At 46.2% G+C, this 17,337-nt stretch overlaps 1 long non-coding RNA gene across 1 annotated transcript in view; it reads left to right on the forward strand.

Moving 5' to 3' along the window:
* The window catches only part of LOC144785193 (uncharacterized), a 60,508-nt gene that overhangs the window by 25,514 nt on the left and 17,657 nt on the right, over positions 1–17,337 (forward strand). Inside the window, exon 2 of the long non-coding RNA XR_013601806.1 lies at positions 1,609–1,753. This is a non-coding gene — a long non-coding RNA (uncharacterized LOC144785193). The remainder of the gene's footprint in view (positions 1–1,608; positions 1,754–17,337) is intronic.

Genomic DNA, 17,337 nt, shown 5'->3' on the forward strand with positions numbered 1-17,337 from the left:
TTCGCAAGACACTACTGCCTGGACAGCCAAGTCCGGAGAGATGGCTTCTTTGGCCGTTCCGTCCTCCAGGACTTTTTGGTGTGATTATTGGTTCACAGACCCACCACCGGGGTTGGTATTGCTGGGGTATCTATTCTAAGGTAAGGAATCTAATACTAACCTGTTTCTTTCAGATGCACAAGTTACTTACCTTCGGTAACGATATATCTGTAAGAAACAGTAGTTAGTATTAGATTCCTTACCGCCCCACCCATCCTCCCCGTTCTGCGAACCGATATTTAGGGTTAAGGTCATCCCCTTTCAGGGCCCTAGTTTTTATGGCACCAGTGTTGGTTTTTATCATGGCTCTGCGTTTCTGGCGCGGAAAAGCTGTGTATAAGAACTGACGTAGCGCGCGAGGGCGGCGTGTAAGTACTCCGGCGACGTCATCCCGGCGCTAACGACGCCGACGACGGACGCGGAGCTGCAGACGACGCCTACCGACGCGCAAGGGTACTGCTACGCAAAAGTTTCCGGATCCAGTCTGACGCCTGGGGATATTCTAAGGAAAGGAATCTAATACTAACTACTGTTTCTTACAGATCTATCGTTACCGAAGGTAAGTAACTTGTGTGTTCGCCATATTTGGCTTGGTGCTTTATTCTAGTTCCACTGACATGGCATTTCTAACTGTATATACCACCTAGAAACCTGTCACTCTGGGAAGAAGCGGTCTGAGAGCCCCTAAGGCAGGAGACCTGACTTCTTCCTTGCTAATTAGCAATGATGCATGCTTTTGGTACCAAGAAATACCTTTCACTCTGTTTCTGGGCTAACCTGCTATGTCTGGTGAGTTTCATTCATTTGCTCCTGGGAGGGTGCCAGTATTTCCCCATCAAAATGGTGTCAGAAAGTGAGACATTGGAGGACTGTGATGTCACCAGTTGGTAAGTGAGATGTAAGCTAACTTGCTGCAAGTGACTTATCAGTCTTTCAAATGCGTATTTAACACATAGTATTAATGAAAGGGACATTGACTGGCATTTAAAATAGGCAAGGTGACTGTAGAGAATGTTTTTAAAATATTCTCTGCATAAATACACTAATTGATATGTGACATACACTGCAGGAGAGCCTGGGTTAGAGAACAACGTGTGTACCTACACACAGAAGTAGTGAAGCAGGTGACTGAGAAGTAACTAAGTTACTTTGTTACTTTGTCACTAAATATTGGCAAATGGCTAGACCCTTCGGGGGTTTTATAAAAATCCATTGCAGTAGACCCTATGCTAGGATGAGGTATTAATTTTAACCACAAAAAGAAACCCTCCCAGAATATAGTGAGTGGAGCTTCTGATTTGCTGGTTGCACCGGAACACAGGGAAAACATTTTGAAATATGCGTAGTTATGTCATGGATGAATGGCTGCATTTGAATAGGGCACTGATCTTCAGTACTGGACCTCTATGCTTCCTTGAAATGTTTCTCTGATTTATATAAAAAATGGAGCGCATTACTGCATGAGAGAAGGAAATTGGTTTTATATGTGATGTCTCTGGCTGGTCCATAACTGTTGATGTGTTCTTTTTAACTCATTCTATCCACAACTTAACAACTTTTCCTTTGTAGGGGGCCTTTTGATTTTATCTTTCACGGTATAAGCGCACATTGTGAGTAAAAAGCAAATTTTACAAGACCGGATCTCAGATGAAAATCATGGTAAGCTCACTAGAAAGCTGTTTAAAAACCATCAGGAGAGAAAAATTCAAATAAGGTAAGAATATTAATTATATAAAATGTTAAGTGGCTGCACTCGACTATGGACAGTGAGGCAGTAACAAAGTATAGCATATAAAAAGACACTACATTGTCCTGTATTTCATAGAAGATATTTTGTGTTTGTTTCTGTACCTAATTGATGTATTAACCGCATGCGTGCGGTCGATATTCTGCTGCTGCGCTGGGATTTACAAAAACCCATTATTCATGACGAGCTGGGCTCGTCATGAGCGTGCGAGGAGGCTACCTCATGACGAGCCCAGCTCGTCATGAGCGTCGAAGGGGTTAACAGGGGTGTGGAATTTATTAATAGATCTACTTGTCCATGGGGCAGGTTGCTTCATATATTTACTTGTCCTGTAACAAAATCTACTTGTCCCTTTTGTGCCATGCAATGCGGCAACAAATTATGGCAGCAATCTCATTATATAAAAGTTCTTATATAGCATCTCTGATTATGCCAGGGCTCGTACCATAGTAGGATATGAATTCTAGCAATTCCCTTATGTTGCCACGTTTCTGCAGGTCTACATACTGGGGCTGAAGTTAGTGGTAAGCAATAGTTCCAGGGTTGGAAGGCCCTTTGAGTCTGTGCAAACCTACTAACTTGCATGTTTAAGGGTTTTCACCAATTCTTCTCCAAATCTTTTCTCATAATGAGAAAGGTTGGAAATTTACTCTTGACAATGGCAGACGTAATAATTCTTCCAGGGTTAGAAAAAAGTGGTGGGAGGAAAAGTGAACTTGGAAACATTCAGAATTTCACATGAGCAAATCTACACATGCAAATTTGCTTATGGAAAAATGCAGTTCACAAATATTTTCTAGGAGTACTATTTCTTGGCCTACTTCTGTAAATTCTTCTGAATTCAAGGAAAACATATATATGCAAGGATATATACCATGTATGCACTTGAGACTTTCTTTAATAATTGGGCCTCTAATTAGGCCTGGCGTTAGCCATGACCTTTTGTGTATATTAAAATTATGCATGTCACTCTCTCTCTCTAACAGCTGGCATCACTGTGAGTATTCTGCTCTTTCACAAGGAGCATATTGACACACAAAGTAGTTTTGTACAGTGCCCAGAACTCCTGTGGCAATGTGTACTTTTTGAGATCAAACACGATTTTTCCTTTTGCCAATGCTTGTTAGAATGGTGAGGGCCCAGCAGCTCCAACACTGATCTGGTTTTACAAAAGCCATGCCTAAAAAAGTCCTGCATTGACAAAAACAAAAGACTGACCTCCAAATTTCAGACCTACTGGCTTTGGCAATGCTAGTTTATTTTTGTTTTCTATAAATGTATTTAAACTGGTTAAACTGATTTTCCATTATGAATATTTTTGGGAAATACTAGCATACATCAACATGTTACTAAATGCTGCAAAGATATGGTACCTAAAATATTATTGTAGTTTAGTGAATTGTTTTTTTCCTACTTGCATTTTTTGTGAAAGTTTTATTTTGAAAGCAAAGACTCATCACACTTGCTTTTAAGCGTCTGCAAATATTTGCATATAATAAGAGAGCGTTCTGGGAGCATTATACACAGCCTCATATTACTAAACTTTGAAAACGTGTGTACAAATTTATACTGGAACCACCGTCAGTAGTGCAGTCAGAGCTTACAACATTTGAGAATCAGAGGCTTTTAGCAACTGTTAACCCAGGACGTGTCAAAGAGGGCAGAAAAGGTCCTAGGGAAAGGCTGGAATAGATTTGTAAAGTAGGGGTGATTTTAGGAGCACAGAACAAGCTGTTTGGTCAGACAGACATGGTTAGCTCAGTGGGTCTTAATACTAATTATTACATGGTAATGTTAAAACTGACTTTTCCTAGGAAAAGGCACTAAATAGAAAAAGTAGGCCTCACAGAGAAAAACTAATTTGTATGTTTTTACAAAACTTGGACATTACAAATATTAAAAATAGATGCAAAATGTTGCAGCACTATTATGGCATAACACTTTATAATGACATTTCAAGAAAACTCAAAATGTCAGTAGTGTAAGCTGTTATGATGTGGAGTAGATTTGACTCTCCTTAGATACATGATATTAAATATTAAGAGGCATTCGCATTATATGAGTAATTGGTGGCGGCTCAAACAGAACAGTGTGGTTTATTGCCTTCTTAAAGGTTTCTGTGAGGACATTACAACACTGCACATTGCTGTCATTTGGAGAACTGGTACTTTTTTTTTTAAAATGGCAGTCCAATATTGTATTGTAATTGCATTTATATAGCTCTTACTACCCCTGACGAGGCGTCAAAGCGCTTTTTCGGCAAGTAGCACGCTACTCCGGAACCCATAGAGGATTAGTGATGAATTAGTATAGTGAAACATGCAGGTACATTTTAAGTGGTGGATAGGTTAGTTAGTTATTTGGATTTGGAATGATAGCAGAAGGATAGAGGAGGAAAAAAGGTTTGTATTTATGTAGCGCTTGTTACCCCTGATGGGGTGTTGAAGCACGCTACTCCGGAAGCCCATAAAGGATTAGTGGTGAATTAGTATGGTGAAATATGAAAGTAATCTCAGTGGTGGATATTAGTCAGTTATTTGGAGTGAGAAGGATAGCGGAAGGATAAAAGGGGAAGAAAGGTTTGCATTCATATAGCACTTGTTACCCCTGATGGGGTGTTGAAGCACGCCACTCGGGAACCCATAAAGGATTAGTGGATTAGTGGTGAATTAGTATAGTTGAATATGGAATTTTGTTTTGATTCAACAGGATAGGATTTTTTTTGGTCTTAGCAGTAGGAGGAGGCTTTTGGATGAGTAAAAATGAGTTTTGGAGGGGCGGAGTCAGAGGGAAGAGTTTAGAATGGTTTGTTTTGGGGATAGGTATAGTAGAAAGAGGTGTCAGATGATACAAGGAGGGGTAGAGTAGGAGAGAGTCAAGAAAGGGTTATTTTGGGGATCATAGTAGTGGCATGGGGTTTGGGATAAATGATAGTGGATCTAGAGGATATATTGATAGATGTATAAGCTGAGAAATAGGGTAGTGCATTGGAAATGCTAAATTAGAAGAAAGTGATAAATATATAGATCCATAAGTACCTTAAGTTTGTGGATGTGGATGGTGTGGGCTGGGTATTGCTAAATGGGGAAAATGGGCAGCATTTCTGGCCCTGGCCAGTCTGGAACAGGCTCAAACAGGCAACTGCCCTTGTCCTCTCTGCCCTTAACAGGCTCAAACAGGCAACTGCCCTTGTCCTCTCTGCCCTTAACAGGCTCAAACAGGCAACTGCCCTTGTCCCCTCTGCCCTTGTATGCTCTGCCCTTGTCCTCGACGCCCGGGCTGAGACGCCCTAACCCTGGCCTTTTTTATAGCCCTAGTAATCAGATGACCCCTTCAGCCAATGGGAACCCTAGCCCTAACACTATCCAATCACACCACTAGCCCTAAAATATAGAACCAATAGGAGACCAGAACCTTACAGCCAATATTAGCCCTAGTCCAAGCACCCAATCAGTTAAAAAACCCGGATCTCTACGTCCAATAACGGCCCTAGCCCTACCAGTAGTCCGAGGGAACAAGTCCATGCAACCAATGGCACAGGTAGCTCTAGTCCCTACTTCCAATAGAAAGCCTAACCCTACTCTTAGTCCCACACCTAGTCCAGCAACCAATCACACCAGAAGCCCTAATCGCTACTTCCAATTAAAGGTCTAACCCTAGTCCCACCCTACTCCCAACAACCAATAACATAGGAAGCCCTAGTCCCTACTTCCAATAGAAATCCTAACCCTAGCCCCAGCCCCAACCCTACAATGATTGAATCACAGACCCAGAAACCAATCAGAACCCTCAAATACCCAACCAATGAGGACATTAACCCTAATCCAATAGAAACACCAGATACAACCACCAATCAGTGTAGACATGTACCAACCACTAGCAGACCATATAAGGTCCCAGTGACCTCAGACAAGGTTTGCTGGCCAGGGAGTTGGAGGCTGCTTCTCCTGTTCAGAATCTCATAGGAGACAGACAGGCTCAATCCACACTTTGGACTTCAGCAGGTAAGGACCTCACTAACTTGAAATCTAACAATACTGTTTGAATAAAACGTTACTCCCCCTGCTGGCCAAAAAACAAAGTGCACAGGCCCTAGTAAAAGCGTTTAAACAGCTCACAGAAGCACCCTCTGATGTAGGAAATCCCTGTTGCTGGGGGGAGGCAGGGGGGCTGGTTTCACTGGCTTGTGAACACAAAATGGTGGCTGGAAGTGCACTGTTTTAACATACAGGTCTTAGCACAGAGCAAAGGAGAAATTTGGAGGGAAAACAGAATTGTCACCAAGGAATGAGAGGGACAAACTACAGAGGTTGGACTGCAAATCCCCCAATTCAACACGCTAAATGGAGGCAATTATGGGCAGGGAAAACCACAAATTTAAAACACAACACAGGTGATAAAATATGCAATTACAGACATGCTAAAACTACAATTTTTAACTGTAACAACCACAGGCAAAGACAGTAAACACAAAGTGAAAATCGTTTTTTTAAACAACTTTTTGTCTTGGGAAGAGACATCACTAGTCTGTCTCCTTACCACTTCCAGACAGGATTTATAAGTCCTGCTTGCTTTTCATATGTAGAAACAACAAAAGGGTTAGTGATAATTAATTCAAAACTGACTACGTTTTTGCATAATTGTGATCCATATAATGTCTAATACCACTATTGTGAAAATTTAATAATATTTAGCACTGTTAAAAATTATCCTGGAAAAAGTATATATTCACATTTTCAATGTGCACATTAAGAATTATCTCCCAACTGGTTAAAATATGTTGTTGCACCACATAACAAAGGTGAATATTAGTTTCTCTAACAATCACAATATTACTGAATATTAGGGCACTTAAAAAAAAAAGTTATGCACGGAGTAGCTGTACAGACATGAGAATTACATTGCAAACCTTTAAGCAATCTTTTACTTTTATGCACAAGAATTCTGGGAGCAAATTATGGCATTCTGAAAACTGAAATTTTGAGCCTATTTTTTAGTTGCTAGCACGCACAGTGCACAAGAAATAAATGAATAATAAAGAATAAAAGTGCACCATTACCTTTCAATTATAAGCACACAGGCACGGAGCAGGAAAGATTTTCAGCCATGCTTCTTGAGAAGGTACCTTGAATTGTAAACCCGCATGAAAATAGCCTTGCTCAGACAGGGGACAACAGGTTTAAGGGTCAAAGGCCAAGATCTTTATTTAGAACCGACCAGCCTTACTGCATGTAAAAATCTCCACGGAGGGAGCCACTGTGACAGTATGTGATTTCTACATTACACTATGAAAGCCTGTAATGTTACAGAATAGTTTAATAAACTGATTTTTTTTGTATTAATTAAATATCCTGATTCTACCATTGTAGGGTGTACAACACTACAGGTAAATGTACATTCTGATAGATACATCTGCCTTGTGGATTCCTCACCTTGTGAATATCCCCCTTGCGTCAGCAACGTTCGGAAAATTCTTTGTAGCACGCCGCGCGCGACTCCGTCTGACGCCACCGACTCCTTATTAGACCCACGTCGGCGTGATGACGTCCGCTCCCTTTTTTCCGCGTCATCTACGCTAAGGGTTTCTGGGATCGTCTGTGATTCAGATAGGAGCTTGTTGCTATTTTGTGTTACTGTTTCTCTGTCGAGTGTCTGTTCTTCGTCGAGGATGTCGTCGAGGAAGACGGGGTTCAAGCAGTGCGGATCGTGTGCCCGGATGATGTCTATTACCGATCCACACGACGATTGTTTGTGGTGTCTTGGTTCGGACCATGATGTTAAGAGCTGCCATTCCTGCTCCAAGATGAACCCAAAGGCTCTACGAGAGCGTAAAGCAAAACTTCTGCTGGCCAAGGTGAAAGGAAAAGAGGCTGGAAGGTCTTCGAGGTCAACATCTAGACGTTCGAGGTCGAAGCAGAAGTCGTGATCGAGGTCGAGATCGGCTTCGAGGTCCAGAGGGAGGTCGAGGTCCAGAGGGAGGTCGAGGTCCGGATCGAAGTCGGCTTCGGGTCATGCTTCGGGCTCCTCGAAGAAGAAGCACAAGAGGAGGAAGCACAGCTCAAGACATCACTCTGGTAAAGAGTCTTCGGACTCGAAGAGGAAGTCTTCGTCTCGAAAACATCATAAGGACATCATAAGGACTTCGTGTCTCCTTCACCTATGCGATCTCGTGAGGGTTCTCCCGTTCCGGAGCAAGAACCGAATCCGGAGTTGCACCATTCTTCGGAACATGAAGGAGATGGGGAGTTTCCACGGTCACTGACTCCGGTGGAAGACCCTGAGAATCAAGAGGGCCAGGATGAACCGATGCCGGAGAAGCCTCCTTCGGAGCAGCCGATGGGTTCGTACCCTCCCTTTCCTGGTCCTGGACAGGACCGCTCGCATTTCCTTAATGCCATGTTTGGCGTTTATGCGAGGGCAGTGTACCCCACTGGTGTACCGGCTGGTCCCATGGGTCCGTTGTCTTTTAACTTGAGTGTCCCTCAAGCTTACGCTCCGGCACCTTTTATGCCGTTTATGCCGACGCCTTATACACCCTGGCTCGGTACGGCGCCGCCGAGGTCATCGACTCCGCACACGGCTTCGCCGACTCCGGAGTGACCTCGAGAGCTGGATCGAGGTACGACGCCGGTTCGAGATTCTCGTCCTCCAGTTGTCCTCGGTTCCGGCTCCGTCGGATTCGTTACCGGATCCTACGACTTCGAATCGTTTGGAGTGGTCGAGGCGCAGGGCTCAGTGCCTCTTGGAGGAAAAGGAGTATGAGGATCCTGAAGTAGAGGAAGGAGAATTTCTGGATCAAGGGGACTGTTTTGAGGACCTGCATAGTGCTAGTGGCCTGGAACTCTCTCCTGAGTGGGGTTTGTCATCAGTTTCTGATGCGCCATCTAAGGACGTGGCACCCTACCATGTCGTCATTAGGAAGGCTGCGGATTTGCTCAATCTGACTTTACCTACCGTTGAGTTCAAGCCTAACATCCTCACGGAGGTTTTGCATTCGCCTTCATCTATTATAGAGCCTACCCATTCACTGAGGCTTTGACTGAGCCAATAATGGAGGTCTGGAAGAGACCATTGTCTGCTCCTGCGGTGTCCAGGTCGGTGGCAAGACGTTATAGGGTGGCACCTGGTGACCCTGAGTTTCTCTCTTCGCATCCTTCTCCAGAAAGTCTGGTTGTGCAGGCCGCTTGTTCCAACAGGTCTGCAGGTTCTTTTCCGCAGGTGCCAGCAGATAAAGACTCTAAAAAGTTGGACCAGTCTGCGAAAAAGCTTTTCTCCTCGGGTAGCATGGCTCTTAAATCTACCAATGCTACTTGCCTGCTGGGGAAGTATGTTCATGCATTGATGGACTCTGTGAAGCAATTGTCATCTAAGCTTCCGGAGGAAGATAAAAAAGAACTTCAATGAGGTAGTCTCTGATACTCAGGCAGCAGCCCGCCTAGTAATTCAGAGTGGCATGGACACGGCGGACTCTGTGGCCAGGATAATGGGCTCTACTGTTGCCACGAGAAGGGCTGCATGGCTAAAGTCGTCTGAATTTTCAGCTGATGTACAGTCTACTCTAATGGACTTGCCATTTAATGGAACAGGCCTTTTTGGAAAGAAAGCGGATGCAGCTTTGGAGAGGTTCAAAGATAGCCGGGCAATGGCGAGATCTTTGGGCCTGCAGGCTAGAGGCTCTGCCACTAGGAAGTTTAGGGGATTTGGTAGATCCACTTTTCGTCCCTATAGACAAGGCCAGCAGCAGCAGCAGCAAAACCCTTTGTATAAATCATACAAAGGTAAACAAAGGGGTCGGGCTCGTGGACGCCAAGCCACCTCCTCTACTTCCTCCTCTAACAATCAACCCCCACCTGCAGCAACAAAGCAGCCCTAGATCTGCCATTCCGGATCATGCGGGTCCGGTAGGGGGTCGGCTTACTCATTTTCTACAGGATTGGGAATCGGTTACGTCAGATCTTTGGGTTCTCAATCTCGTAGAAAATGGGTATGCACTTCCTTTTCAGGAGTTCCCTCCCAATTACCCTCCTTGCCAAGGTTATTGTTCGGAGGACCACCTGCTTCTCCTGCAGGAAGAAGTCCTGGCACTGTTCAGAAAAGGTGCGATAGAGGTGGTTCCAGAGCAGGAAAGGGGTCAGGGGTGCTACTCCCGGTATTTCCTGATCCCCAAGAAGGATGGCAGGTTACGTCCAATCCTGGACCTCAGGATTTTGAACCTCTATCTCAAACAGGAGAAGTTCAAAATGCTCACACTTGCACAGGTTCTTCAAGCGCTCATGGAAGAAGACTGGATGGTGTCGATCGACTTGCAGGATGCGTATTTTCACATTCCCATTCTGAAGTCGCACAGAAAGTATCTCCGTTTTACGGTGGGGTCGCAACACTACCAGTTTGCGGTCCTTCCATTTGGGCTTACTACTGCGCCTCGAGTTTTCACCAAGGTGATGGCTGTGGTGGCCGCACATCTCAGAAGGTCGGGGATTCCGGTATTCCCGTACCTAGACGATTGGCTGATCAAAGCGGAATCTCGAGAGACTGTGCTCTGTCATCTATCTGCAGGATACAACTCAGTTGTTACACAGGTTGGGTTTTTCAATAAATGTACCCAAGTCTCACCTGGTGCCCTCCCAGCGCAACCTGTTCATAGGTGCGGTACTGGACACTACTGTATGTCGTGCATTCCCTCCTCAAAGGATTCGTGACATACAGGAAATGATTCCTTTATTCTACAATGGAGCGGTCGTTCCAGTCCTGAAGGTCCTTCGTCTTCTTGGTCTGATGGCTTCTTGCATTCTGCTGGTCAACCATGCACGCTGGCACATGAGGGCACTCCAGTGGTGCCTCCGCAGGCAGTGGTATCAGCACAACGGAGATCTCAGGGAGTCAGTGAGGATCTCCAGAGAAACTGCAGCGGATCTGTCTTGGTGGGGCGTGGAAGGCAATCTGTCTCAAGGAAAGCCTTTCCAACTGCCTCCATCGGTTGCCACGGTGATAACGGATGCATCCACTCTCGGGTGGGGTGCTCATCTGGGGGATCTGGAGGTCAAAGGTCTTTGGTCTCCAGAGGAAAGGTTGCTTCACATCAACCTTCTAGAGTTGCGGGCGATACGTCTGGCGCTCAAGGCCTTCCTCCCTTCCCTTCGCGGTCAGTCGGTTCAAGTCCTGACGGACAACACGACCGCGATGTGGTATATCAACAAGCAGAGAGGAGTAGGGTCGCAGTGTCTCTGCAGAGGGGCTCTGCGTCTCTGGTCCTGGGTTCAGGACCATCAGATTTGTCTGATGGCAAATCATTTGGCCGGAGTTCTGAACGTTCGTGCAGACGTTCTCAGTCGGCAGTTCTCTGCCGACCACGAGTGGAGGCTCCATCCGGAGGTTGTTCACGACATCTTTCAGATGTAGGGGACTCCTTGGGTGGACCTGTTTGTCACTCACGAGAATGCTCACTGCCCGTCATTCTGCAGTCTCCAGTATCCGATGCAAGGAGCCTTGGGGGACGCGTTTCAGTTGAGTTGGGGAAGTCAACTCCTTTACGCGTTTCCTCCCATACCCTTGATTCCTCGGGTTCTGAGGAAGATTCGCCAGGACTGGACCCAAGTCATATTGGTCGCCCCGGATTGGCCAAGAAGGGTGTGGTACACGGACCTTCTCCACCTCTCCTCTCACCCGCCGCTCCGTCTCCCTCTCAAGGCAGACCTCCTTTCTCAGATGGAGGGGCAGGTTCTATACCCCCACCTCCAGACATTACACCTTCATGCCTGGAGATTGAACGGGGCAACTTGAATTCCTTTTCTCTCCCTCACGATGTGGTGGATGTCCACTAAGTCCATCTATTCGTATAGGTGGTCTAAATTTGTCTCTTGGTGTGGGGAGAGGGCTGTTGACCCTTTCAAGGCTCATTTGTCTAACATTTTACAGTTTGCTCTTTCGCTGGCGCAGCAAGGATTTGCTGTTGCCACAGTCAAGGGTTATCTTTCGGCTTTGTCGGCTTTTGTCTGTTTGCCGGATCAGCCCTCTCTTTTTAAGTCTCCTGTAGTTTTAAGATTTTTGAAGGGTCTTACTAATAAGTTCCCTCCTACTCCTTTTATTGTTCCTCATTGGGATATGAATCTTGTATTAACCTATTTGATGGGTTCTCCTTTCGAACCCTTGCACAAGTGTCCCTTGAGGCTTCTTTCTTTTAAAACGGTCTTCTTGGTTGCAATTACCTCGGCAAGGAGGGTAAGTGAGCTTCAGGCTCTTAGTTCCAAGCCCCCTTTCTTGACCATTCATGCTGAAAGAATGGTACTCAGGGCCAGGGCTGCTTTTCTCCCTAAGGGGGTTACTCCCTTCCATCTAGGACAATCCATTACCCTTCCTACCTTTTATCCTCCCCCCTCACCCTTCCAAGGAGGAGGAGAGGCTTCATCGCTTGGACCCTAAGAGAGCAGTACGTTTCTATCTCGATAGGACTAAAGACTGTCGTGTTGATGATCAGCTCTTCGTGGGTTTTGCTGGCTGCAAAAAGGGCAGAGCGGTGCACAAGCGCACACTTTCCAGATGGATAATCCTGTGCATCAAGATTTGCTACTCTCTGGCGGGTAAGGACCCTCCTGAGGGTATCAGAGCACATTCAACTAGAGCAAAGTCTGCAACATCTGCTTTGTCTAGGGATGTTCCTGTTGAGGACATTTGCAGAGCCGCGACTTGGGCCTCCCTCCACACTTTCGCGAAGCACTATTGCTTAGATACCATGGTGAGGAGGGACGGCCACTTCGCGCGCTCTGTCCTCCAAGATTTCTTGGTATAGCAGAGTGGACACCCTCCTCCGGGAGTGGGGACTGCTGTGGGACTCTATTCACAAGGTGAGGAATCCACAAGGCAGATGTATCTATCAGAAGAACAAGTTACTTACCGTCTGTAACGCTTTTTCTGGTAGATAGAGTATCTGCCTGTGGATTCCTCACTGACCCACCCGCCTCCCCCGTTGTCCGCTCTGCTATACCTGGATTTGTGTATTTATATTGGGTTTTTAATACCTTTGCTACGCACTATGTGTGCAGTTTTGATTTGTATGTACTATGTACACTGTATATATGTATATTTGCTGTCGTTGGTCCGTCCGGGTGCCTCGAAGGCACGGAAAAAAGGGTGGAACTGACGTCATCACGCCGACGTGGGTCTAATAAGGAGTCGGTGACGTCAGACGGAGTCGCGCGCGATGCCGTGCTCCTATGACGTCGTTCCACGCCGGCGTGCTACAAAGAATTTTCCGAACGTTGCTGGCGCAAGGGGGATATTCACAAGGTGAGGAATCCACAGGCAGATACTGTATCTACCAGAAAAAGCGTTACCGAAGGTAAGTAACTTGTTCTTTTGCTCTAATGATGTCTGAGGCTATAATGTGCCTAGGGAAATTAGGGTCAAAATTAATTCTCAATTTATGTTAATAATATTAGGATATCGCCATTAGTAATTTAACTACATTTAATAAATGGAAGAATTGACCTAGTTGTTACAATGAAATTATGGCCTTGATTAAGCCTTCCTGGAGCTAGATTGGACACCAAAGATCCGTTTGAGGTAACATTAGCTAAAGGAAATATTGCATATTCTGTTAGGAGCAGATGGGGATATCACTGTTTTCTTTAGAAATAATACCTTTGTAGGAGGTATGCAGGGTGGGTTTATTCTAAGCATGGGTGTAAAATCCGCTCCGCTCGCGGATTTTTCGGATATTCGGCAAATTCGCAATCCGCGAACTCTAGCGAATTTGTCGAAAATCCGTGAATCCGCTCGCGGCGGATTTTTTGCTTGGTTGCGGCGCGCGGCGTGGTGCACGGCGTTCACTTTCCGTCATTAAGCGTTTGCCGAGTTGTTTTTCTCGATCATATTTTGCGAGTGCCGCGCCATTTTGGATCTTGCTGCGTGATCCCGTGGGAGTTTGGCGCCCGCGAATACGTAATCGTGGCTTGCCACCTTGCACAGCACACCTCGCGAGAGTTCGCAATTGCGAACACGTAGTTGCGGCGGAAAGGAACAATCTCGCACTCGCGAAATAGAGATTTTGCAATTCTGCACAAGAAATCCACCAGCAAACAGGATAAACCTTCAGAAAATGATGATTTTTTTATCAGAATCACTCCTCAGGTTGACATTTGCATGGCCTTTTTTTTTTTTTTGCAACGAGTCCATTTTTTGGGGGGGGGGAGGGAAGGAAGTGCCCCACAGTCTCCAACTTCCTGTTCCTGTCCAGCAGGCTCCTCCCAGTGCTTTGTCCATCTCCTGGTCACTTTCATTTGGATCTGGAGCTGGAAGGATTACTTTTTGTGGGTGCTGCTGGATATTTGGATTTGAGGCCTTTTTGACTTTCTTTGGATCACTTTTGGATTAGAAATCAACTTTCACAAGTAAGTTTGTTTGGGGTATTACAGTTGCTGCAACTACAATTTTGGAACTTTTTCAGAACATTAAATAAATTATATTGTGGGTAGCCACAGTATCCAGTAGGACCAGGGTTGGTTATGGGTGCATGATACAACTGTTTTGTTGAATTTAAACACCATTGAGGCCATGGATGGGCTGGGATTGTGCTGAATTTTGTCGTTTTTTGGGGCTGCTGGTGGGGCCCTTTGACCAGGGGTGGTGGTGCATGGACTGAGTTTGCCTGTGGTGTGGTCTCACTCTCTTTAATGTAAACATCATGGATGGCATTGGATTGTGGTGATTTCTGGCTGTTTTTCTGTTTTTTGGGGGTGTACTGTTGATGTGGACTGGCCATGTGGGTGGTGGTGGTGGCCATCTTGAGTGCTGGCTGGTACAGGCAACATGTGCTTGGGGTGCAAGGGGCCATTTTGAAGAGAGGCAGTGTCTGAGGCCTGCACTTATTTTGCCTACTTTTCATCCATTATGCCCAGGGGTAGTGAGTGTTGCATGGGCCTAGTGTTTCTGAGGGGTGTCTTCTTGAATTTAAACACCATTGAGGCCATGGATGGGCTGGGATTGTGCTGAATTTTGTCGTTTTTTGGGGCTGCTGGTGGGGCCCTTTGACCAGGGGTGGTGAGTGTTGCATGGGCCTAGTCTTTCTGTGGGGTGTCCTCTTGAAGTTAAACACCATTGAGGCCATGGATGGGCTGGGATTGTGCTGTTTTTTGTGTGTTTTTTGTCGTTTTTTTGGGGCTGCTGGTGTGGCCTTTTGCCAAGGGGTAGTGATGCATGGACTGAGTGTGCCTGTGGGGTCTCACTCTCTTTAATGCAAACATCCTGGATGGCATTGGATTGTGGTGATTTTTGGCTGTTTGTCTGTTTTTTTGGGGTGTACTGTTGATGTGGACTGGCTTGGGGTGTAAGGGGCCATTTTGAAGAGAGGCAGTGTCTGAGGCCTGCACTTATTTTGCCTACTTTTCATCCATTATGCCCAGGGGTGGTGAGTGTTGCATGGGCCTAGTCTTTCTGTGGGGTGTCTTCTTGAATTTAAACACCATTGAGGCCATGGATGGGCTGGGATTGTGCTGAATTTTGTCGTTTTTGTCGTTTTTTGGGGCTGCTGGTGGGGCCCTTTGACCAGGGGTGGTGAGTGTTGCATGGGCCTAGTCTTTCTGTGGGGTGTCCTCTTGAAGTTAAACACCATTGAGGCCATGGATGGGCTGGGATTGTGCTGTTTTTTGTCGTTTTTTTGGGGCTGCTGGTGTGGCCTTTTGCAGTGATGCATGGACTGAGTGTGCCTGTGGGGTCTCACTCTCTTTAATGTAAACATCCTGGATGGCATTGGATTGTGGTGATTTTTGGCTGTTTTTCTGTTTTTTTGGGGTGTACTGTTGATGTGGACTGGCTTGGGGTGTAAGGGGCCATTTTGAAGAGAGGCAGTGTCTGAGGCCTGCACTTATTTTGCCTACTTTTCATCCATTATGCCCAGGGGTAGTGAGTGTTGCATACTTGCATGGCCCTAGTCTTTCTGTGGGGTGTCTTCAATGTAAACATCATGGATGGCATGGGATTGTGCTGATTTTTCTGTGTTTTGTCGATTTTCTGGGGTGTATAACTGAACTGATGTTCCTCTGTCTTCCATTGCTTTTAGGTGCACAAGACTCAAGAGAACCACCAGTGCCAGGAAGAAGTCCTGCAGCGGTGTGTGTGTGCAGCATAACGTCACGCGACGTCACGTCTGGACACAGACAACTCTGCAACTCGTGCAACTGCTGCCTGCTGTTCTGACCTGCTCTGAAGAAGATGGCCCCAAAAAAAGTTACCCGTAGCTCCTCTAGCAAGAAAGGTGCCAGTAAGGAGCAGAAGAAGCAAGTTACCAAGGAGACTGGTGTGCCGGCCGCCCCTTTTTTTGGGAGTAAAAAAAAAAGTATGCCTGCAGCAGCAGCTGGATCTGCTGGGGACCAAGCTGGGAGCAGCACCCCCGCTCCATTGGGCTCAGTGCCACCACCACCACCACGCCAACTTAAGTCCAAGCCCTTGAGTGCTGCAGAGGCAGCCAGTATAGTTGTTCAATCACCATCGACCAGTGATGTTGGCTCATCGCAAGAAAGCAGCAGCAATGTCCCTCAATCAACACAGGTTGTTGTAGCTCATCTGACGAGTGTTGAACAACCACAGCCGCAACAACTATCACATGTGCAAGTACAAGCCCAAGTACATGTGGAAGGAGAGGCAGCGCAAGGAGATGCGCAAGCAGAGGTGCATGGAGGGTCACAAGTGCCCACAATAGTTGTTCCTCCCGAAGTAGGGGCACATCAGGAAATCGACAATCAAGGCGAGGTATCATTTGAGGAAGACACTCCTCCTGATGATCATTCATTGTCTTCCACACCCCTAGCAAGGAAGAGATCAAGGGTGGTGTCTACATCTTCTTCAAGCACACCTCCTTCTGATGATACGGATCAAAATTGGGAACCAGCACCACTGCCGTCTGAGAGTGAGGCACACCATGATCTGACAAAGGTAGTTAAGCGTAAAAGGAAGCTCATCCAAAGTCTCAGAGTTATGGAGTGTGATGATGAGGCTCAGCAAGAAGTGGCGGATACTGCTGCTGATGAAGACTCTGACAACGACGACCCAGTCATTATAAAGGTAACTGCAGCCCCAGCGGGCATGCAGCAAACAGACATTTTGACCCTAGCCCGAAAAGCTGCTGAGCGTGATGATGATGATGTTGTCGACGAGGAGGCAGTGGAAACACCACCACAATCATTGGAGTTAAGTAGTACACCAACTCGTACCGCTTCCATATTTCTTTCTGGCAAGAAGGGACCTCCATCCACCTCGACCTTAATTAGTGGCGGTGAAAGTGCACAACGTACAAAAGTTGGGCAATCCAGATCCTCCACTTCATCTGGCATTAGCAGCATGACCACCACCACCAGTATCGCCGCCTCCTCCAGGCCCCACAGACACTTCAAGTCACCAGTTTGGGACTTCTTTACTGTTTGCCCAAAAAGGGAAAAGTTCGCCATTTGTACCCTTTGTAAGGTTGCAGTTAGTCGTGGTAAGTCAGGTACCAACTATGGTACCGGAGGCCAGAGAGGTCATCTTAAGAGACAGCACACTGTCCAATGGTTTGCGCACCT

The sequence above is a fragment of the Lissotriton helveticus genome, chromosome 10 (assembly GCF_964261635.1).
Source record: "Lissotriton helveticus chromosome 10, aLisHel1.1, whole genome shotgun sequence".
NCBI classification, from domain to species: Eukaryota; Metazoa; Chordata; class Amphibia; order Caudata; family Salamandridae; genus Lissotriton; species Lissotriton helveticus.